The sequence below is a fragment of the Narcine bancroftii genome, chromosome 11 (genome assembly GCF_036971445.1).
Source record: "Narcine bancroftii isolate sNarBan1 chromosome 11, sNarBan1.hap1, whole genome shotgun sequence".
Taxonomy (NCBI): Eukaryota; Metazoa; Chordata; class Chondrichthyes; order Torpediniformes; family Narcinidae; genus Narcine; species Narcine bancroftii.
In genome coordinates, this window is record NC_091479.1 from 58,657,876 (window position 1) to 58,681,403 (window position 23,528).

A 23,528-nucleotide genomic window follows, 5' to 3' on the forward strand; every position below is an offset into this window, starting at 1 on the left:
ACACTCCTGTTCGGCTCCGAATCATGGGTCCTCTACCGGCATCACCTACGGCTCCTAGAACGCTTCCACCAGTGTTGTCTCTGCTCCATCCTCAACATTAATTGGAGCGCTTTCATTCCTTACGTCGAAGTACTCGAGATGGCAGAGGTCGACAGCATCGAGGACCATCACCTTCCCAAGATCGTGTTATATGGCGAGCTCTCCACTGGCCACCGTGACAGAGGTACACCAAAGAAAAGGTACAAGGACTGCCTAAAGAAATCTCTTGGTGCCTGCCACATTGACCACCGCCAGTGGGCTGATATCGCCTCAAACCGTGCATCTTGGCGCCTCACAGTTTGGCGGGCAGCAACCTCCTTTGAAGAAGACCGCAGAGCCCACCTCACTGACAAAAGGCAAAGGAGGAAAAACGCAACACCCAACCCCAACCAACCAATTTTCCCCTGCAGCCGCTGCAACCGTGTCTGCCTGTCCCGCATCGGACTTGTCAGCCACAAATGAGCCTGCAGCTGACGTGGACATTTACCCCCTCCATAAATCTTCGTCCGCAAAGCCAAGCCAAAGAAAGAATATTCAAAGAGTTGAACTTAGGCAGAGCAGATGTTAAACCTGATAGGGTGTCATGGATGTTTTCAAACCTTTTGTTTCAGAGGGTTTTGTTTCAGTAAAGGAAGGAGAATCACAGGTTCCAATTAAAACTCTTAGGGAAACAGGTGCTACACATTCACTGTTAGTACAAGGAATTTTAACTGACACAGGGGGGACAACTTTGATTAAAAGTGTTGGAGCTGAAGTGGACTCAATATCGCTCCACAATATAGTGCTAAATTCAGAGTTAGTTGAAGGACCTGTTGTGGTAAGAGTAATTTCAAAGTTACCCATGCAGGTGTTTTCAATTTTATTAGGGAATGATTTGGCAGAGGATAAAGTTGGGTCAGTTTTGAGATTAACAAGTAGGCCTGGGAATGATGAGGTGGAAGAGAATTGTGGGATATATCCAGAGTGTGCAGTAACAAGGTCGATGTCTAAGAAATTATTGAGAGATGAAGAAGATCAAGTGGATAGAGATTTGCCAGGTGCTTCTGAAATGGTTTTGAAAGAGCAGGGTAATTGTGAGAGTAGGTACTTCTCTTTGTCAAGGAAATAGTTAATTCGACAACAAAGAGCAGATACAAAGTATTGTTGACTTAGCAGACAAAGTAGTAACTAATTAAAAATGAGATTAAAGAAATGGCTTGTGGTTATTACTTAAAGAGTGAATTGCAGATGAGACAATGGAGACCTCTTGATATTAGTGCTATTGAAAAGTGGTGGTGGGGTGGGGGAGGGGTGGTTGATTCATCATTTGGTTGTCCTTGAAATTACTAGAATGAAATTTTAAATTTAGCCCACAGTACACCTTTAGGTGATCATGTTGTTGTGAAGAAAACCATGAATAAGATTTAAAAATAATTTTTCTGGCCTGGTTTGAGGAAGGATATTGTAAATTGGCACCGGACATGTCATTTTTGTCAGGTTGTGGGGAAACCTAACCAGGGTCCTCCACTGGCTCCATTACAATTATTTTTGTTGGGGAACCTTTCAATAGGGTTATTGTAGATTATGTAGGTTCCTCGCCGAACACTGTCTGGAAATCAGTACTTGTTAACAATTATATGTTCAGCATCAAGATTCCCAGAAGCTATACCATTAAGGAATATTAAAGCCAAAACAGTGGTAAAGGCTCTGGAAAGATTTTTCACAGTGTTTGGATTACCTAAAGAAATTCAGAGTGATCAAGGATCTAACTTTATATCTGGGTTGTTTCAACAGTTAATTTATGAGTTGGGAATAAAACATATCACTTCTTCTGTGCACCATCCTGAAACTCAGGGAGCTTTGGAAAGATTTCATTCTACTCTTAAAAATATGATGAGGATTTATTGTCTGGAGAATGGAAAAGATTTGGACAAAGGTATTGATTTATTGTTATTTGCAGCAAGGGAGGCTGTGCAGGAGTCATTAGCTTTCAGCCCTTTTGAAATTGTGTTTGGACATTGGGTTCGAGAACCTTTAATGTTGATAAAAGAACAGTGGGTTAATGAAGATGTGCAGTTGGACTTGCTGGATTATGTTTCTAAATATAAGGATAGGCTACAAAAAGTGTGGACTTTGGCTCAAGAGAATTTAGAAATGGCTCAGGGTAAAATGAAGTGTTTATTTGACAGGAAAGCTCAAGTGAGGAATTTTAAGATGGGAAGTAAAGTTTTGATTTTGTTTCCAACACATGACAATTCTTTGAAAGCTAGATTTTCTGGACCGTATACAGTTAAATCAAATCTGAATGATGTTAACTATGTTGTTAACACTCCAGATAGAAGGAATAAAACTTAGGTTTGTCACATAAATATGTTGAAAGCTTAATATGAGGATAAGGGTAGTGGAAAACAATCTATGTCAGAGGTGTTAGCTGTTGACAGGGTTGAGGAAGTAATGGATCATAGGATTATGGAAACAAAATCTTGAGAGGGTAACCTTAAAGAAACCATGGTTCCTGTACACCTGTCTAACTCAGCAATTTTGGAAAATTTGGAGGAAAAGTTAGGTCATCTTCAGTCACAAGAACAGATGCAGTTGAAGGAATTAAATTTAAAATACACAAATCTGTTTCCTGATGTTCCAAAAAGGGCATCAGTGATGTACCATTGAACAACACCCATGCAGAATAAACATTCATAAAAGTAAAATCATAAATCAGGAGATGTAATATATGTTAAGAAATTATAATATTAGACCTTCAAACTCAGATTGGAGTTCTTCTTGTATTCTGGTACCGAAACCAGATGGAACTGCTAGGTTTGTACAGATTACAGGAAGGTTAATTCAGTAACTAAAACAGATGCTTATTCTATTCCAAGAATAGATGACTGTATTGATAAAATTGGAAAAACTAAATTTCTTACTAAGTTGGATTTGTTGAAGGGTTACTGGTGCAAGCCTTTAAGTGTGATAGGAAAGAATATTTCAGCTTTTGTTACTCCATCTGGTTTATATGAGTTTAATGTGTTACCTTTTGGCATGAAAAATGCCCCTGCAACATTTCAAAGGATGATTAATTCGGTAATCCAAGGGTTAACACATACAGATGATTATATTGATGACTTGGTCACAAAAAATGACACATGGGAAGAACATTTGAAGGAATTGGACAAATTGTTTGCAAGATTATCCAAAGCAAATTTAACTGTTAACTTAGCAAAGAGTGAATTTGCAAATGTTACTGTTACATACTTGGGTCATGTAGTTGGCCATGGCAAACTATTCAAGTAATTCATGCAATTTATGAATTTCCTACTCCCAAAGGCAAGAAAGCAATGAGAAGGTTTTTAGGAATGGCAGGATATTATAGGAAGCTTTGCAGAAAATTTGCTGAAGTTGCTCTTCCTTTAACCAATCTTTTGAAGAAAGGGGAGAAATTTGTGTGGACTAAAGAGTGTCAGACAACTTTAGAAAATGTAAAACCTCCTGATTTTGATAAACCTTTTTGTGCAGCAGTGGACGCGAGTGAGGGAGCAGCAGGGTCAGTTTTATTGCAAAAACATAATGAAATTGACCATCCAGTTGCCTACTTTTCAAAAAAATTCAATGTTCATCAAAGGAACTATTCCACCATTGAAAAAGAACTGTTGCATATCGTGTTTCCTCTGCAGAATTTTGATGTATATCTCAGTACCTCTCAGGAACTAATTGTGATATTTACTTACCACAATCCTCTGGTGTTTTTGAATAAAATAAAGAACAAGAACAGAAGATTGTTAAACTGAAGTTTGATATTACAAGAATATAATCTGCAGATTATTCATATCAGAGGTTCAAATAATATTATAGCAGATTGTTTGTCAAATGATAAAATTGATCATGTATAAAATGCTCTCAACATTGTTACTTTATTGTTGTATATATTGTGAATTGTTATATCTTAAGTGATTTTAAAGACTAAACTGTCAAGAGTTAAAATTCCTTTAAAGGCGGGGAGGTGTGATAGAATATTTGTCACAATTAAGATAGGAGGACCAACATTCCATTGGGATTGTGTTTTGGCTTCCATCGCGCAGCCCATTTTGGGTGCAGATTTCTTACGATGCCATGACTTCTGGTCAACATGAAGTGGAGGAAATTAGTTAATGCCACCACTTTCCAAACGTAACCATTGGTATTGTTACAGAATATATAGAGATGTTTGGGAGATAAATTGTGAAATGTTTGTTAGAGCAGGTCACACACAAACACTTTAAAACACAGAATTTTTGCAGGAGCTTTTCCAAGAGTGCTCAGACTCATGATGGACTGCTATTTGAAAATGGCAACAAATATAACAACAGGCAGTAGCAGCTTTGTCTGGAAAACAAAACTTACTGTCTGGAAGGTCATGAGATCTTTGCAGGCAGAGAGCAGAAAAAAAGCAGGCTTTGCTCTCAGAGAGGAACGAGTGAGAGAGAGAGAGAGAGAGAGGAGAGACACAGACATCAGTTTCAGAGGGGCAAACTGGCAAGCTTTGAAAGATGGCCTGATCAAAGAAGAGGACTGTCCAGTGTTTCCCTTGGAATAGGAGAAACAGAAACAAACTCTGTGGTGACCTGAAAGAAAGAGGTTATCATCTGGAGGACCTTGAAGGGGGCATGTTTCATCACCAAGGTATTGGTGTGGCAGATTAAAAAGGAATCAATTGTGGATGTCCTATATAACCATATAACCACTTACAGCACAGAAGAGGCCAGTTCGGCCCTACTAGTCCATGCCGTAGCAAATCCCCACCCTCCTAGTCCCACTGACCAGCACCCGGTCCATACCCCTCTAGTCCCCTCCTATCCATGTAACGATCCAGTCTTTCCTTAAATGTAACCAATGATCCCGCCTCAACCATGTCTGCCGGAAGCTCATTCCACATCCCTACCACCCTTTGCGTAAAGAAATTTCCCCTCATGTTCCCCTTATAATTTTCCCCCTTCAATCTTAAACTATGTCCTCTAGTTTGAATCTCCCCCTTTCTTAATTGAAAAAGCCTATCCACATTTACTCTGTCTGTCCCTTTTAAAATCTTAAACACCTCTATCAAGTCCCCTCTCAATCTTCTACGCTCCAGAGAAAAAAGCCCCAGTCTGCACAACCTTTCCCTGTAACTCAGACCCTGAAATCCTGTCAACATTCTCGTGAACCTTCTCTGCACTCTCTCTATTTTGTTTATATCTTTCCTATAATTTGGTGACCAAAACTGTACACAGTACTCCAAATTTGGCCTCACCAATGCCTTGTACAATTTCATCATAACCTCCCTACTCTTGAATTCAATACTCTGATTTATGAAGGCCAACATTCCAAATGCCTTCTTCACCACACCATCTACCTGAGTATCAGCCTTGACGGTACTATTTACCATAACTCCTAAATCCCTTTGTTGCTCTGCACTCCTCAATTGTCTACCATTCAATGTATATGACCTATTTAAATTTGCCTTTCCAAAATGCAGCACCTCACATTTATCTGTATTAAATTCCATCAGCCATTTCTCAGCCCACACCTCCAGCCTTCCTAAATCACCTTTTAATCTACGGTAATCTACCTCACTGTCCACAATACCACCAATCTTTGTGTCATCCGCAAACTTGCTTATCCAATTTTCTACCCCTACATCCAGATCGTTAATATATATAACAAATAATAGTGGACCCAGGACCGAACCCTGAGGAACTCCACTAGTCACCGGCCTCCAATTGGACAAACAATTTTCTACCACTACTCTCTGACACCTTCCATCCAACCACTGCTGAATCCATTTCACTACCTCCTTATTTATACCTAATGCTTCCACCTTTTTTCTAACCTCCTGTGGGGAACTTTGTCAAAAGCTTTACTAAAGTCCAAATAGACAACATCCACAGCTTTCCCTTCATCAACCTTTTTTGTTACCCCCTCGAAGAACTCAATCAGGTTTGTCAAGCATGATCTACCCCTGACAAAACCATGCTGATTACTCCCTATCAATCCTTGTACCTCCAAAAATTTGTAAATAGCTTCCCTCAGAACATTTTCCATCAACTTGCCCACCACAGACGTCAGACTTACAGGCCTAGAATTCCCAGGTTTGCATTTGGACCCTTTCTTAAACAGAGGAACTACATGCGCCACCCTCCAATTCTTTGGTACCACCCCCGTGGCCAGTGACATCCTAAATATCTCTGTTAATGGCCCCACTAACTGTCCACTAGCCTCCCTGAGTGTCCTAGGGAATATTTTGTCCTGTCCGTGAGATTTATCCACCTTTATCTTTTTTAACACAGCCATCACTACCTCCTCGGTTATCCTTATATGCTTCATGACCTCCCCACTATTTTTCTTTACTTCAACTGGTTCAACATTTTTTTCCCTAGTGAATACCGAGGCAAATAAATCATTCAAAATTTCCCCCATTTCCTCAGACTTCTCACTCAGCCTACCCTCGCTATCTACAAGGGGTCCAATTTTATCTCTCACTATTCTTTTACTTTTAATGTACTTATAGAAACCCTTTGGATTTATTTCTACTCTGTCAGCCAAAGCCCCTTCATGCCTTTTTTTGGCCTTTCTAATTTCTTTCTTAAGATTCCTTCTACACTCCTTGTAGTCCTCCTTCAACTTCTCAGCTCCCTGCTCTTTATACCTCTTGTACACCTCCCTTTTTCTCCTAACCAAATTTCCAATATTCCTCGAAACCAAGCCTCCCTATGACTTCCAGCCTTTCCTTTGATCCAGACTGGGACATAACTACTCTGTACCCTCAAAATTTCTTTTTTGAATATCCTCCATTTTTCATTAACATCCTTACCTGAAAATATCCTGTCCCACTCAATAATCCCCAAATCCCTTCTTATTCATACAAAATTTGCTCTTTTCCAATCCAGAACCTCAACTTTAGGCCTCTCCTTGCTCTTCCTTAAAACTACCCCAAAACTAACAGAATTATGGTCACTAGACCCAATTGGTTCTCCAATATTAATGTCCGCTACCTGATCCAGCTCATTCCCTAACAGGAGATCCAGTATTACACCATCCCGAGTCGGTTCTTCTACTAACTGATTTAGAAAACAATCCTGAACACATTTAACGAACTCCAGCCCATCCAGCCCTCTAACCGTATGGGTATCCCAATCAATGTGTGGGAAGTTAAAATCTCCCATGATCACTACCCTATGATTTTTACACATATACGTTATCTCCCTACAAATTTGTTCCTCTAATTCCCTTGGCCCATTTGGTGGTCTGTAATACACCCCTATTAGCACCCTCTTGCCTCCTCCACCCCTCAATTCCACCCAAACAGCCTCACTGGTCGATCTCTCCATACCATCCTGCCACCTCACGGCAGTAATGTCCAGAGCAACTCCTCCTCCTTTTTTACCCCCTGATCTATCACATCTAAAACAAATGTATCTCGGAACATTAAGTTGCCAGTCCTGCCCCTCCTGTAGCCAGGTCTCACTAATTGCCACAATATCGTGACCCCAAGTATCTATCCATGCTCTCAGCTCATCTACCTTGTTTACTATGCTTCTTGCATTAAAATATATGCATCTCAGAGAATGACCCTCACATATATTCTCTTTTTTACCTTCTACCCTAATCTCCATCCTACCTTTCTTATCTTTTTTATTCCTAGCTAGGTGGCCATACTCCCTGGACACTGCTCTAACCCTCTGTTCCCCACCCCCCTGCCAAACTAGTTTAAACCTACCCCCACAGCTCTAGCAAATCTACTTGCCAGCACATTGGTCCCCCTCCAGTTCAAGTGGAGTCCGTCCCTCTTGTACAGGTCCGACCTTCCCCAGAAGAGATCCCATTGATCCAGAAATCTTATCCCTTGCCCCCTGCACCATCTCTTTAGCCACGCATTCATCCTCCACATCCTCCTATTTCTACCCTCACTAGCTCGTGGCACGGGCAGCAATCCAGATATTACTACCTTGGAGGTCCGTGGAACAAGATAAACTCTCTCAAAAACCAAGAAGAACCCTTCTGAGTGGTAACCATTTACCTGTTAACCACCAAAGCATGGAAAACTTTATTAATGTTAACTTCTGTGCACAGTATAAGCATTGCCTGCAATCAGTGGGATTGAATTGAACCAAAGAACTTTGCTGAACTTACACACACATGACATACACGTGCACTTAGAATTAGAAGGGGATTAAGTAGATGAAGTAAGTCAATAGAGATAAATTTAAGTTTGATTCTGTTTTCATGTTCAAAGATAATTAAAAGCAACTTTTGTTTAAGTAACCCTTTGTCATGGTGCATAACTATTGTTGCTGGGTTTTGGGGTCCTCTGGATTCATATGCAGCAAAGGGTGAGTTTCCCAGCTCGGGGTGCACACCCTACACAAAGACACTTATGCTGCCCTGTTCAGTGAATTTCTTGGTGTGCTCTTTCTTAATTTTAATACCTCCACAACAGCCCATGGTGTGTCCCATGACATCGACACCTCAGGCCCACCCATTTATGCCAGATTCAACTCCTTTTGCTGGATAAATTGCAGCTGACGAAGGCAGAATTTATTGCCATGGAGGAATTAGGTATCATTCAGTGTTCCAACGGTCCTTGGGCATTGCCATTACACATGGTACCCAAGAACACTGGTGGATGGAGACCCTGCTGCGATTGCCACAGGCTCAATAATATAACAACACCGGACAGATACCCCATTCCTCATATACAAGATTACGCTGCCCATCTGGACAATTGCTGTGTTTTCTCCAAAGTCGATCTCATCAAATCCCAGTCCATGCGGATGACATTCCCAAACCACCATTATTACTCCTTTTGGACTGTTTCAATTCCTCAGGTTGCCATTTGGGTTGAAGAACACTGTTCAAATGTTCCAGCGGCTTATGGATGCTTTGGGCAGGGATTTAAGAGTTTGCTTACATCGACTGAGATGACATCCTTGTCACCAGTCAGAATGAACAGGATCACCACTTGCACTTACGTGGCTTGTTCCCACAGCTGGATGAATTCAGACACACCATCGACCCTAGCAAATGCCAGTTTGGCAGGTCAACCATCAATTTCCTGGGGCACAAGATCATGGATGAAGTTGTCTTTCCCTTATCTGGCAAAATGTACGCAGTCTGTGCCTTTCTGAAGCCTACCACAGTTAAGGGACTGCAGAAATTCTTAGTCATGATCAATTTCTATCACCACTTCATTCCAGAAGCTGCTGACATTCTTCGACCACTGTGTCAGCTGTTCCCCACAAAGGGCAAGGAAGTTACTTGGACCACAAGAGGCAGAGCTTGTGTTCACAACTGTCAAAGACACTCTAGCCAAAGCAGTGATGCTCATATATCCTAATCCCTGGCACTCACCATTGATGCCTCTGAGACGGTGGTGGGCAAGTACTTGAACAGTCCATCAATGGTCATTGCCAACTCCTGGCTTTCTTTAGCCACCACCTGTGGCCATCGGAAATGAAATACAGCATATTTGGTCATGAGCTGTTGGCACATGGCACAACACTTCCAATAGGTTTTGGAGGGTCACCATTTCACTGCTTTCACAAGCTCACAACTCGTCTCATCCCTCCCTCAGAGCAACCATCAAGCTCATGACAATTAAATACGTATGGCATGGACTTAAGAAAAACGTTGTGTAGTGGGCCTGGTGTGTACCCTCTGCCAGACTTCAAAAATTCAGCGACACACCAAGGCGCCTCTCTAACCGTTCCCAGCGGTACACTGACATTTTGAACATGTGCATGTTCATCATTGCCAGTATCTCAAAACATGAGATACATCCTGACAGTCGTAACCTCCCCATAGGAAGTTAGGAAAAAATGTGGAGGCATTAGGTATAAATAAGGAGGTAGTGAAATTGATTCAGCAATGGTTGGATGGAAGGTGTCAGAGAGTACTGGTAGAAAATTGTTTGTCATATTGGAGGCCGGTGACTAGTGGAGTTCCTCAGGGATTGGTCCTGGGTCCACTATTGTTTGTTATATATATTAACCATCTGGAAGAAGGGGTGGTATATTGGATAAGTAAGTTTGCAGATGATACAAAGATTGGTGGTATTGCGGACAGTGAGGAAGATTACCGTAGCTTAAAAAGAGATAAAGGAAAGCTAGAGGAGTGGGCTGAGAAATGGCTGATGGAATTTAATATGGATAAATGTGAAGTGTTGCATTTTGGAAAGGCAAATCTAAATAGGTCATATACATTGAATGGTAGACAATTGAGGAGTGCAGAGCAACAAAGGGATTGCTCAAAGTTGATACTCAGCTAGATAGAGTGGTGAAGAAGGCGTTTGGAATGTTGGCCTTCATAAATCGGAGTATTGAATTCAAGAGTTGGAATGTTATGATGAAATTGTACAAAGCATTGGTGAGGCCAAGTTTGGAATACTGTGCAGTTTTGGTCACCAAATTATAGGAAGGATATAAACAAAATAGAGAGAGTGCAGAGAAGGTTCACGAGAATGTTGACAGGACGTCAGGGTTTGAGTTACAGAGAAAGGTTGAGCAGCCTGGGGCTTTTTTCTCTGGAGCATAGAAGATTGAGGGCGGATTTGATGGAGGTGTTCAAGATTTTAAAAGGGACAGAGAGAGTCAACATGGATAGGCTTTTTCAATTAAGAGTGGGGGATATTCAAACCAGAGGCCATGGTTTGAGATTGAAGGGGGAAAATTATAAGGGGAACATGAGGGGAAATTTCTTCACGCAAAGGGTGGTTGGGATGTGGAATAAGCTTCCGGCAGAGGTGGTTGAAGCAAGGACGTTATTTACATTTAAGGAAAGACTGGATAATTACATGGAGGGGAGATGATTGGAGGGGCATGGACCAGGTGCTGGTCAGTTGAATTAGGAGGGTGGGGATTTGTTCCGGCATGCACTAGTAGGGCCAAACTGGCCTGTTTTGTGCTGCATATGGTTATATGTTTATATGAACCGGCCAGAGGCCATCCCATTGCCATCCAGCGACACTGAGACATTTGCCAGAGTCTTCATTTCCAATTGGATCTCGAGATTTGGAGTTCCCACACACATCACTTCCGACCACGGAGCGCAATTCACCTCTGCATTATGAACTGTCCTTGTGAACTTTTGTGGCACACAACTGCATCACACTACAGTCCAACGATATTGTGGAACATTTCTGTGATGATATGGATACCTGTCATCTCATCACTTGACCACAAGGTGTCACCTGTGGCCACTCACTATTTTAAGGTCAGAAATCGCCTATTGAATACTTTTGACCTTCCCAGATAGAGGCAAGTCTGTGTTAGGTTTCTTGGTTGATTAAAGTTCCACTTCAATCTCACACTCTACTTGGTTGATGGGTCAACCAAGAACAGTGGACTGGATTTCCAGTGCCAGCTGGAGAGTTTAACCTTTGTCCCTAATGCGCAACAACCCTCGCTAGTGCTTACAAAACAGAAGAGCTGCAATCTGTCACTTTTGAATATTGAGACTGTTCACACACCTCACTGCTGACTGTAAACCGATCATCACCAAGAGGAACAGGTATAGCCCTAAGGACAGGGCATTCATTAAGGCTAAGGTGTGGAGGTTACTGCAGGAGGGCATTATAGAACAGAGCAGTAGCACATGGCGAGCCCAAGTGGTGGTGGTCAAGACAGGGGAGAAACGGCACTTGTTGGTCGACTATAGTCAGGCCAACAAGTTTACGCAGTTAGATGCTTACCCCCTCCCTCGCGTTACTGATATGGTGAACAGCATAGTCCAGTAGAAGGTATTTTCTACCATAGACCTCCAGATACCGATAGGTGAGAGGAACAGGCCTTTTACAGCGTTCGAGGCTGATGGCCGATTGTACCAGTTCCTCCGGCTCACATTCAGAGTCATGAATAGAGTTTTGTTGTTCCAGAGGGAGATGGACTGCCTGGTGGACAACTACCACCTGGAGGCTGTTTTCCCATTCCTAGACAACATTTGCGGACACTCACAGAGGGACCATGATGCTAATCTGTAAAGATTTTTCAAAGCAGCAAAAGAATGGAACATAACATATAACAAGGGTAAGTGTATGTTTGGGGTAATGAAACTGGCACTACTGGGGTACATAGTACAGAATGGGGAAATAGCCCCAGACCCTGCCTGCATGCACCCACTCATGGTCCTCTCTATTCCCTACACCCAGAAGTCACTTAACCAACTTTAGTTTCCTTGAGCTGCTTTAACCCAACTTTTATCGACAGACACCCCCCACCCCCCCATCATATGTCACTTCTGGTTTCCACTCAACCATGTACATCACATGCTGGGAAATGTAGTTCTTATTTACACACATAATAACACGCCTTCCTCAAAAAATATAACAAGGAGGCCCATTGCCAAGTCACTTTTGACCAGTTTATAGCCACTTGTCGTGAGAAGATGAAATGGAAAGATTAAATGGGACCATGAGTGTGCTGGGCTATTTGGAAAGTATCCACAAGTTCTATACCTCGAGCCTTACAGGACATTTCATGGTATTCCATGCGGATTCCTCAATAAATCAATCTTCACATATCTCCTTCATGGGGCCCAACCAAGAACTTCCTCTGCTTTTGAACTCCTTGTCTCTGATCTTCTTGATTCTACTGCTCAAAGTTCTGATGGTCATGCAGACATTAGTAGCCAGTAGACTCTGCAAGAGACTCCAAGCCCTGTTTCTGTCAGACAATAATAGCATAATGATAGCCTTAGAACAATACAGCCAACCCATATATTTCTTCCTAAAAAAAAGTACTCTCCTACTCTGTAACCCTCTATTTTTGTTACATCCAAAAACACACCCCTGATGTCTCCCCTTAACTTCCCTCCTTCACTTAGTAAATATGTCCTCTGGAGTTTGCTGATCCTTCCCTGAGAAACAGGTGCTGGTTGTCCACCCTATCTATGCCTCTAATAATCTTGTAGACCTCTATCAAGTCTCCTCTCATCCTCCTATGCTCCAAAGAGAAAAGTCCCAACTCTGCTAACCTTGCCTCATGTCTTGTTTCCCAATCAAGGCAACATCCTAGTGAATCTCCTCTGCACCCTCTCCATATCTTCCACATCATTCCTATAATGAGACAATTGTAATGATAGTGATCATGATTGCATGGCCACTAACAAAGCCTTGATGATAGTTACTGTATGATTAAACTTGCCTGCCAGCAGGGGGATGACACACAGAGCAGGAGACACAGTATGAGAGATCTGTAATGGAAACTTGCAGCCTCAGGCCTCATGGTGCTGTTCACAATAACTTTAAAGTAAAGAACCTTTTCCTTCATCCATGTGTTTTCTAAGAACTCACACATCCAGGACTTGATGAAACATGGTGTCAGAAGTGGGATGAAGCAAATTAAAAGGAAATATTTTAAAAGGTAAAATCTAAAGTCAGCCACTGATCAGTGAAGAGAAGCCAACACAGTGAAACATGGAAGGATTACAGTCACCTGTGAAACTTCAGCTGACAGATAATCTGGCTGAAAATTGGAACAGATTTAAACAGCATTTTGGATGGTACTTAGTGGCAGTCAGAGCTGACAAGAAAAGTGATAAAGTGAAAGCATCAGTTTTCTTACACGCCATAGGTGATGAAGCCCTGGACGTGTATAATAACTTCACATTTGCTGCTGAAGGAGAGAAAATGAAACTGGAACAAATAATGGAGCAGTTTGAGGCATAATGCACACATAAACATAATATGAAGTTTGAGAGGCACAAAATTTTCATATGTATACAGAAAATGGAAGAAAGTGTCGATCAGTATGTGACTGAATTGAGAAACAGAAGCAAAATGTATGAATTTGGTGAACTAACTGACTCGCTGATAAAAGACAGACTTGTGTGTGGTATTCCAGATAATAGTCTAAGGGAAAGTCTGTTAAGAGAGCAAAATTTAGACCTGGAAAAGCCAGAGTTGGGCTACAGAAACTGTAAAGACATAGGCAAAAGAGTTGTTCAGTGAAACTAGCTGCAACGTGGATGTAGTGAACAAGAACAGACATAAACTGTTTAACAAAAAGCATGCCAAAGTGGAAAGAGAGGTGTAGCCAGTGAAAATAAATGAATGGGACAATTGAAAGCCATGTCATCAATGTAGTACACAAAACCTACCAAAAAAATGTCCAGAATATGGTAAAACATGCTATATGTGCAACAAAGGCAACCATTATGCCCGTGGCTGTAGGAACAAAATACAATAAAGCAAGGTTCATGCAGTAAATGAAAGGGAGATGGAGGAATTCTATGTAGATCTTGTAACAGTGCAAGGAGAATGCATGGTCAAAGTGAAACACAAGGGCAAAGAGCACATGCTAACAGTGTTAGGTCTGCTTTGTTCATGAATGAGTGAGACAAACACCAGGCTGAGTCGAAATCAGGGTTCTTTGTTCTTTATTACCGGATTGTAACACTTGCGACTAAACATGTTAGTCGGAGAATGCATTCTGCCGTTATCAGCAAAATGGTGATTTTTTTATACCCTTGGATATGTGCTTAGAACATCATCATATCATTACTTGTCCAATGACTAAAACTGTTGCTATCCTTTCCCTGCTAGCTTCCTGCCTCTCAATCCATCAATGTCTCTCTTATCTTGTAAGTACAAGGATGCATTCATATCTTGTTACAGCCCTGTACATTCCCATCTCATGATGTTTTACCTAACAGGAGTACAAGGACACCTCCCCTTCTTGTTACTGCCCTGTACAGGGTAACTCCCTACACATTCCCATCTCATGATGTTTTACCTTACAACAGTCATCATAGTACCAAAGGATGTACAAGCCATACTAGGTTTAACAGCCTGTGAGCAACTGAACCTGGTGAAAAAAGAGTCCTCATTTGGAAAGCGAAGGAGAGACAGTCTATGATGAACTCATGAAAGAGTACAATGATGATCAGGGTCTAGGCTGCCTTCCAGGTAACGTGTGCCACTGATAATACATTCATGCAGAAAAGTTCAATTTTCGTTTCAAAAGCAACTAAAAGCAGAGTTGGAAAGCCTGAACGTGATTCAGAAAATAGATGATCCAATGGAGTGGCTGAGTTCACTCGTTATTGTGGATGAAAAGAATGGAAAGCTTAGAATTTGCTTGGATCCAAGAAGTTTAAATAAAGCAATAAAGAGAAAACACTTTAGGCTTCAGGCACATGAAAAAAGCATGTCATAGTTTGCAAATGCAAAGTTTTTCATCAAGTCAGATGCATCATCAGGATTTTGGCAGTTAAAATTAGATGAAGCAAGTTCAACACTGTGCATGTTCAATTGTCCATTTGGCAGATACAGATTCCTAAGGTTACCATTCGGAATTGCCTCAACTTCTAACGTGTATCACAAAACTATCCATGTGGTCTTTGAGCACCTGGACAGAGTTGACACCTCAATGGATGACATCATAGTATGGGGAACCACGAGAATGGAGCATGATGAGAGAATAAGGAAGGTGCTGGAAGCAACAAGGGAAGCAAATCTGAAATTGAATAGAGAGAAATGCCAGCTCGGGGTGACACAACTATCATTTGTAGGAGATATTATTGGCAGAGAGGGCATCAGACCAGATCCCAGCTATTAGGAACATGCCAAGGCCACAATGCTAAAAGGACGTACAGAGCTTTAATGGAATGGTCAACTATATGGGTAAATTCATATCCAATCTCTCAGAAAAGATGGCTCCATTAAGAAATGAACAGAAAAGAACATTGAATGGAAGTGGAAACATGAGCATGAAAAGTCATGGAGCAAACTAAAGAAACTTTTCACAGAGGAACCAGTTCTGAGGTTTTACGAGCTCACTTAGTGAGCATGATGCACTTCTTCTGAAAAATTATGATGACCGGCAACACATTGCGTATGCATCAGGCTCAATGACATACACGGAGACGCGATACACTCAAATTGAAACTGCTCAGCTTGTGAAAGATTTCATCAGTTTGTGTCAGGACAACCAATCAATGTAGAGACTTACTATAAGCCCTTGATTGCATTGTTCCAAAGCCATTAAATGAATGTCCACTGAGAATACAAAGAATGATGATTAGGCTGCAACATTATACACTGAATGTAGCGTACATTCCGGGTAAGTTAATGTACACAGCAGACATGTTGTCTAGAGCGGTTGACACGAGAGAGCCAAACACCAAAATGCATGAAGACATGAATACATTCGTGGACATGAGCACAAGTGCACTGCCCATATCAGATGCAAAAATGGAGCTCATAAAGACAGAGACAAACAAAGATGAAACACTGAGACAACTGAGAAAAAAACATCTTAGATGGATGGCTAAACATGAAGTTTCAGAGTACCGGAACTGCAGGGCAGAACTATCGGTGATTGAAGACATCATCTACAAAGGAAGCAAAATCCTTATCCCAAAGAGTCTGAGAAAAGAGATGCTAAAAAGGATCCATGGAAGACATCTCAGAATCGAAAAGTGTAAGAAAAGAGCACGAGAGGTGATGTACTGGCCAAAAATCAACAATGATATAACAAAAGAAGTGTCAAACAATGTGCCAAAAATATCAAGCAAGTAATTCTGAAGAACCACTAAAGCTACACCCAGCACCACACAGACCTTACCAGAAGGTAAAGGCTTACTTATTCGAATGTCAAGGGAAGGACCATCTTGTAGTCACAAACTATTATTCCCTGTATCCAGAGGTGTGCAGACTGAACACCACCACTAAATGGTTGACCATTCCACTAATAACAGGTATGAAAGCCATATTCTCCAGACATGGCATGGCAAGTGAGGTCTTCACAGACAATGGACCCCAGTTTTGCAATGTAAAGTTCCAACAGTTTGCCAAAGAGTGGTACTTTATACACACTATGTCAAGTCCGCATTTCCCACAGTCAATGGTCTAATGGAAAAATCAATTCTTCTTTGGCTTGGCTTCGCGGACGAAGATTTATAGAGGGGGTAAATGTCCACGTCAGCTGCAGGCTCGTATGTGGCTGACAAGTCCGATGCGGGACAGGCAAACACGGTTGCAGAGGTTGCAGGGGAAAATTGGTTGTTTGGGGTTGGATGTTGGGTTTTTCCTCCTTTGCCTTTTGTCAGTGAGGTGGGCTCTGCGGTCTTCTTCAAAGGAGGTTGCAGCCCGCCAAACTGTGAGGCGCCAAGATGCACGGTTTGAGGCACTGGTGGTGGTCAATGTGGCAGGCACCAAGAGATTTCTTTAGGCAGTCCTTGTACCTCTTCTTTGGTGCACCTCTGTCATGGTGGCCAGTGGAGACCTCGCCATATAACACGATCTTGGGAAGGCGATGGTCCTCCATTCTGGAGACGTGACCAACCCAACGCAGCTGGATCTTCAGCAGCGTGGACTCGATGCTGTCAGCCTCTGCCATCTTGAGTACTTTGATGTTAGGGATGAAGGCGCTCCAATGAATGTTGAGGATGGAGCGGAGACAACGCTAGTGGAAGCGTTCTAGGAGCCGTAGGTGATGCCGGTAGAGGACCCATGATTCGGAGCCGAACAGGAGTGTGGGTATGACAACGGCTCTGTATACGCTTATCTTAGTGAGGTTTTTCAATTGGTTGTTTTTCCAGACTCTTTTGTGTAGTCTTCCAAAGGCACTATTTGCCTTGGCGAGTCTGTTGTCTATCTCATTGTCGATCCTTGCATCTGATGAAATGGTGCAGCCGAGATAGGTAAACTGGTTGACCGCTTTGAGTTTTGTGTGCCCGATGGAGATGTGGGGGGGCTGGTAGTCATGGTGGGGAGCTGGCTGAGAGAGGACCTCTGTTTTCTTCAGGCTGACATCCAGGCCAAACATTTTGGCAGTTTCCGCAAAACAGGACGTCAAGCGCTGAAGAGCTGGCTCTGAATGGGCAACTAAAGCAGCATCGTCTGCAAAGAGTAGTTCACGGAGAAGTTTCTCTTGTGTCTTGGTGTGAGCTTGCAGGCGCCTCAGATTGAAGAGACTGCCATCCGTGCGGTACCGGATGTAAACAGCGTCTTCATTGTTGAAGTCTTTCATGGCTTGGTTCAGCATCATGTTGAAGAAGATTGAAAAGAGGGTTGGTGCGAGAACACAGCCTTGCTTCATGCCATTGTTAATGGAGAAGGGTTCAGAGAGCTCATTGCTGCATCTGACCCGACCTTGTTGGTTTTCGTGCAGTTGGATAACCATGTTGAGGAACTTTGGGGGGCATCCGATGCGCTCTAGTATTTGCCAAAGCCCTTTCCTGCTCACAGTGTCGAAGGCTTTGGTGAGGTCAACAAAGGCGATGTAGAGTCCTTTGTTTTGTTCTCTACACTTTTCTTGGAGCTGTCTGAGGGCAAAGACCATGTCAGTAGTTCCTCTGTTTGCGCGAAAGCTGCACTGTGATTCTGGGAGAATATTCTCAGCGACACTAGGTATTATTCTATTTAGGAGAATCCTAGCGAAGATTTTGCCTGCAATGGAGAGCAGCGTGATTCCCCTGTAGTTTGAGCAGTCTGATTTCTCGCCTTTGTTTTTGTACAGGGTGATGATGATGGCATCATCAATACAGACAGTGAAAAGACTGATGAACAAGGCAAAAAACAGTGGAACAGACTTCTACCAGAGCATGCACAATGCCGCTCGAGTGTGGTATATCACCAGCACAACTCCTTATGGGACATAGGCAAAGGTCAAACCTACCAATTCAGGAGAACTTCCTTAAAACAAAAGAGGGGGAGAAAGTGAGGAAGCACAAAGAACAACAGAAAGAAAAACAAAAGTGTTACTTTGAGTGGAACAAACAACTCCACACTGGTAACCAAATAAGGCTAAATGAACTTATAAACTCAGATGGGAACTGTCCTTAGTGAAGTCCAACCAAAGTCATATACTATTCAGACAGATGAAGGTGCTGTTCTGCGAAGAAACCGTCAAGACCTTTAAATGGAACCAGCCACACTACATGGAAAAACAGACAAGCTGAATGCACATATGAGAAGGCATCATCTGAGGGAACAACTCAGATTCAAGGACAATCAATCAGGAGATCGTTAAATATATGAATCTCCTAAGAGTCTCATTGAGAAAATGTAAAGACTCCTGTTATAGAAAGAAGTAGTGCTATCTTATTCACTCTTCAAGTTCTAGTGTATGTAAATGTGAACACAAAAAATAAGTTTTAAAAATGTTAACAATGTTGATAATAATGAAAATGGAAGTTCCTGGTGTTAAAGTTAAAATTGCAGAATCATACAAAGAAAACAAGTTTGTTAAAAGTGTTAGAAATAGAAGTACCTTTAAAGAAATTGCTCGAGACAAAAATTGAGAACAATGAACATTTATTACAGCAACAATGCAAAGTTGGGTGCTTCCCCTTACCCTGGGAATACACACATACACTGGGGCTCACCCAACTTTTATACAGTAAATTTCAGTATCAGAATACCCTCCCCCTTACATTCTTCTGCCCCCTGGATGGGTTTGGCAGAGGCAATTCTTCCTGCCTACGTGCAGTTTCAGTGTACTTGGAGGACCAGGGGTATCCTGTCGATGTCTTCTTATGCCATTTTTCCCATTGTCCTTATTCACATTCTAGCCCTTGTCCCCATTCACACCTTCCCGACTCTCAGGGCTACAGTCACTTCATCTGCAGGGTTCGTTAATCTTGTCTAGGGTTTACTAGTTAAATATGCATACTTGAAAAATCTGTTGTATGGCTTACTAATTATATATGTATAACTTGCTAATACTGTCTAAGGTCTTCTAATTATTTATGCAAGCCTTGCTAATTCTATCTGGGGCTTGGCAACCCTTATCTCATTCAGACTAACTCTACTTCTATTCTCAATTGTCTGTCCTTCTCTCCTTCATTCAGTGATCTTGCTGGTGTAGGAGATTCTTATCTTACTCAGACAGTGTCAGCTTCCTGCCTTCTAATATCCATGTCTCATGTTGTTTGCACTGGCTTCATTCATTTACTTATGTAACAATTTTATTTTCTTCATTTCTTCATGTTCATATTGCAATGTCTGTTTTTCTCATCTCTCACAAAAGTAAGCAACTTTTGTTTTATGAAAGGGAGATCTAATGGTAGTGATCATGGTTGCAATGCCACTGGCAATGCCCGACTGATTAGACTTGGCTGCCACCAGGGAGCTGACACAGAGTATGCAGATCTGTAATGGAGACTTGCAGCCTCATGTACTGTTTATATCAACTTTAAAGTAAAGAACTTTTTCCTTCATCCATGAGAACTCACACATACAAATGCAAGATGAAACACCAAGAACTCTTAAAAATCTATAAATGACATTAATATTCCCTTGGACAGGAATATGCAAGCACCTTCAATCTCCAAATGTGTAAACAGTATGGTTGGTGTAGCTGTTGTGCAATACAGGACCAGGATTTGAATCCTGCACTGTCTTTAAGGAGGTTGTACATTCTCCCTTTGTCTGTGTGGGTTTTCCCCAGGGGCTCTGGTTTCCTCTCACTGTTCAAAACATAATGGGGGTGTAGGTTAATTGGGTGTAAATTGGGCGGCACGGACTTCTAGGCTGAAATGGCTGAATGTCTAAATGCTAATGTATAATTATTTTTTTAAATGTCTAATTCAATTGGGCAAGTGGTTTTAAAGACCGAATTGTATGGTAATTCCTTTGTATAGAGTGCCACAATGTGGACATTTAGCAACTATTGAGTAGTAAAAAGTGAATATTCACAAGAAGAGTTTGTGACAGATTAATGTGAGACTCCAAATGTTGTAGTGTGTTGAAACTGTCAATACATTTTAAACACCGTCCCTCCTTAAATGATTGGTTATAGGATATTTGACTGTGAATGATAGGCCTTGATGTTAATTTTCCAGTTGAGGAACTGTAGGGGATTGAGTGTGGTGGAACGTGTAACTGTGGGCAGGTCCTCACTGGGCCGGGCAGGCTGGCCCACCTTCTGTACCTCTAGCCTATCCCCATAAGATCCCTAATAAAGGCTGAGAGCTCCAGTCTCCCCTTCATACCTGCCTTGGATGTAGTGATGATTCTGGACCTCCGGTGTGTCTCGGGACTGAGAGACACCCAGCTCTGCAGACCCGAAATAAAGCTGACCTGTCTCCAGAGTAGTGATTGTGAACACTTTATTGGACAGGAATATGCAAGCACCTTAGGTGAAGAGTTCAATCTTCCAGGTAGCAATCTTATCATTCTTTATTATGCCTCTTTTTTGCATTATTAAACATAAACATCACCATTTGCTGGTCAGTGAGCAGTGTAAATTTTCTGCTAGCAAGATAATCCCTCCAGTGCCAGATAGCCTCTACAATATATTGAGTATCTTTCCCCACAGATGGGCGCTGAAGCTCGTGGATTTGTAGGGTGCAGGAGAAAAAGGTAACTGGCCTATGTGTCTGATTAAGGGTAGCAGCCAGAGGCATCGCTTTCCACCTGGAAGGATATGTTCTCATCCACTTTGCAATGTAGCTGAACGTAGTGAAAAGCTGCCTGGGCTTCAGCAAACAATGGGAAAGAGATGGACTTTAAGAGGTGGTGGACCTTATCCAGTGAGGGACCCACTGCACATATTAGGAGAAGATGCCCAGGCACCTCCTTAAGGGTTTTCATAGTCCTTGGGATCGGGAAGTCTAACAGTGGGTGTATTTGATCGGGGTCAGGGGCAATGACACCATTCTCCACCACATAGCCCAGGATCACCAGACATTTCATCCGGAACACGCACTTACTAGAGTTGTACGTGAGGTTCAGGGCCTTGGCCCTGTGGAGAAACTTCTGGAAGTTGGCGTCATGATCTTCCAGAGAGTATCCACAATGGTGAAGTTGTTAAGATAAGGGAAGATAGCTTTCAAACTGTGCTTGTCGACCATTTTGTCCATCTGTCTCTGGAAGACCGAGACCCCATTGATGATACCAAAAGGAACCATCCAGAACAAAAAGAGCCATCTGTCTGTCTCAAATGTTGTGTAAGGGTGGTCCTTGGAATGGGTCGGGAACTGATGGTATGTAGCTTTCAGGTCAAAAGTCGAATAGATCCGGTACTGTGTAATTTCATTTACCATGTCCGAAATTCAAGGGAGGAGGTACACGTCCAGGAGTGTGAAACGATTAATTGTTAGTCACTAGCCTGGACTTTTCTTCCCCTTTCATGACTACCCCCTGGGCTCTCTATGGGCTGTTGCTGGGCTCAATTATGTTTTCTTTGAGCAGCCGTTGTGTCTCAGCTCTAATAAATTCCCAATCCCCAGCACTGTATCATCTGCTCTTGATAGCTATTGGCTTGTAATCAGGAGTCAGGTTCAGAGACAGTGGAGGGGCGGGGGGGGGGGGGGGGTGGAAATCAATATTTAGGGTGGAGAAACCCCATGTAGAGTCCGTCTTTTTGGACCTTCCGTTCCGCACTGTGATTGGAAAGAGTGGGCCAGAATGTTCACGGTTTTAATGTGACACAGGAAGTCCAGGCCCAGCAACACAGATGTACACAAATCCTTCAGTACATACAATCGGAACATGCAAAATTCCCTCCCTTTTACAGTTAGATGTACTATACAATACCCCTGGATGGTCACAGTGTGAGTGCGATGCAAGGTAAATGCAAGGTGAATCGCAAAAAGTTAGGTTGCAGGTGCAGCAGGTTATTAAGAAGGCAAATGGAATGTTGGCCTTCATCGCTAGAGGAATTGAATTCAGGAGTAGGGAGGTAATGTTGCAACTGTATAAGGTACTGGTGAGACCGCACCTGGAGTACTGTGTCCAGTTCTGGTCTCCATATTTGAGGAAGGATATACTGGCTTTGGAGACGGTCCAGAGGAGGTTTACTAGGTTGATCCCTGGGATGAAGGGGTTGACTTATGATGAAAGATTAAATCGTCTAGGATTGTATTTGCTCGAGTTCAGAAGAATGAGAGGAGATCTTATAGAGAGGTGGCAACATCTCTCAGCAAGAAGAACTTCAAGAATCCAGCTAACATCCCAGTCGAGGGAGGTAGAGAAGCTGCTACCGGTGCCTCGAAAACCTATACAAGTGTGCAGTTGTTGCCTCGCTTCAGCAGTTGGGACCAGTCCAGGCGTTGATAAGTATAATTGGGAAGGGCTTGCATATTGTAGTGTGAATTCAGCTTTAGATTTAGTAATAAGGCCTTGAATAAACTGAACTGCTCTCGGTGTGTGTGTGTGTGTGTGTGTGTGTGTGTGTGTGTGTGTGTGTGTGTGTGTGTGTGTGTCTATTTTCTTTTGGTAGCTCAAACACTGATCAATCCATAATGAACAAAATGAGAGGTATAAGTTTACCCAAGACAAGCCTCATGGTGGAAGTTAAGTAATGTCTACTGATTCATATGCATCCCTGGGCCCCATAGTGGAATTTAGATTATGTCTTCTGATGCAACTGCATCCCTTCTTGCATAAGCTGGTCTAAATCCTCCATTACATTCCACCCCCTGGTCGCTGCCTGTCACTTAGGAGACCTAACAAGCATTCGAGTACAGAAGGAGCGTAAAAGAGAAATTAAAAGTACAATAATTACAAAAATAAGCAATAATGCGAGCAACCAACGGAGAATATTGTGGCCCAATCC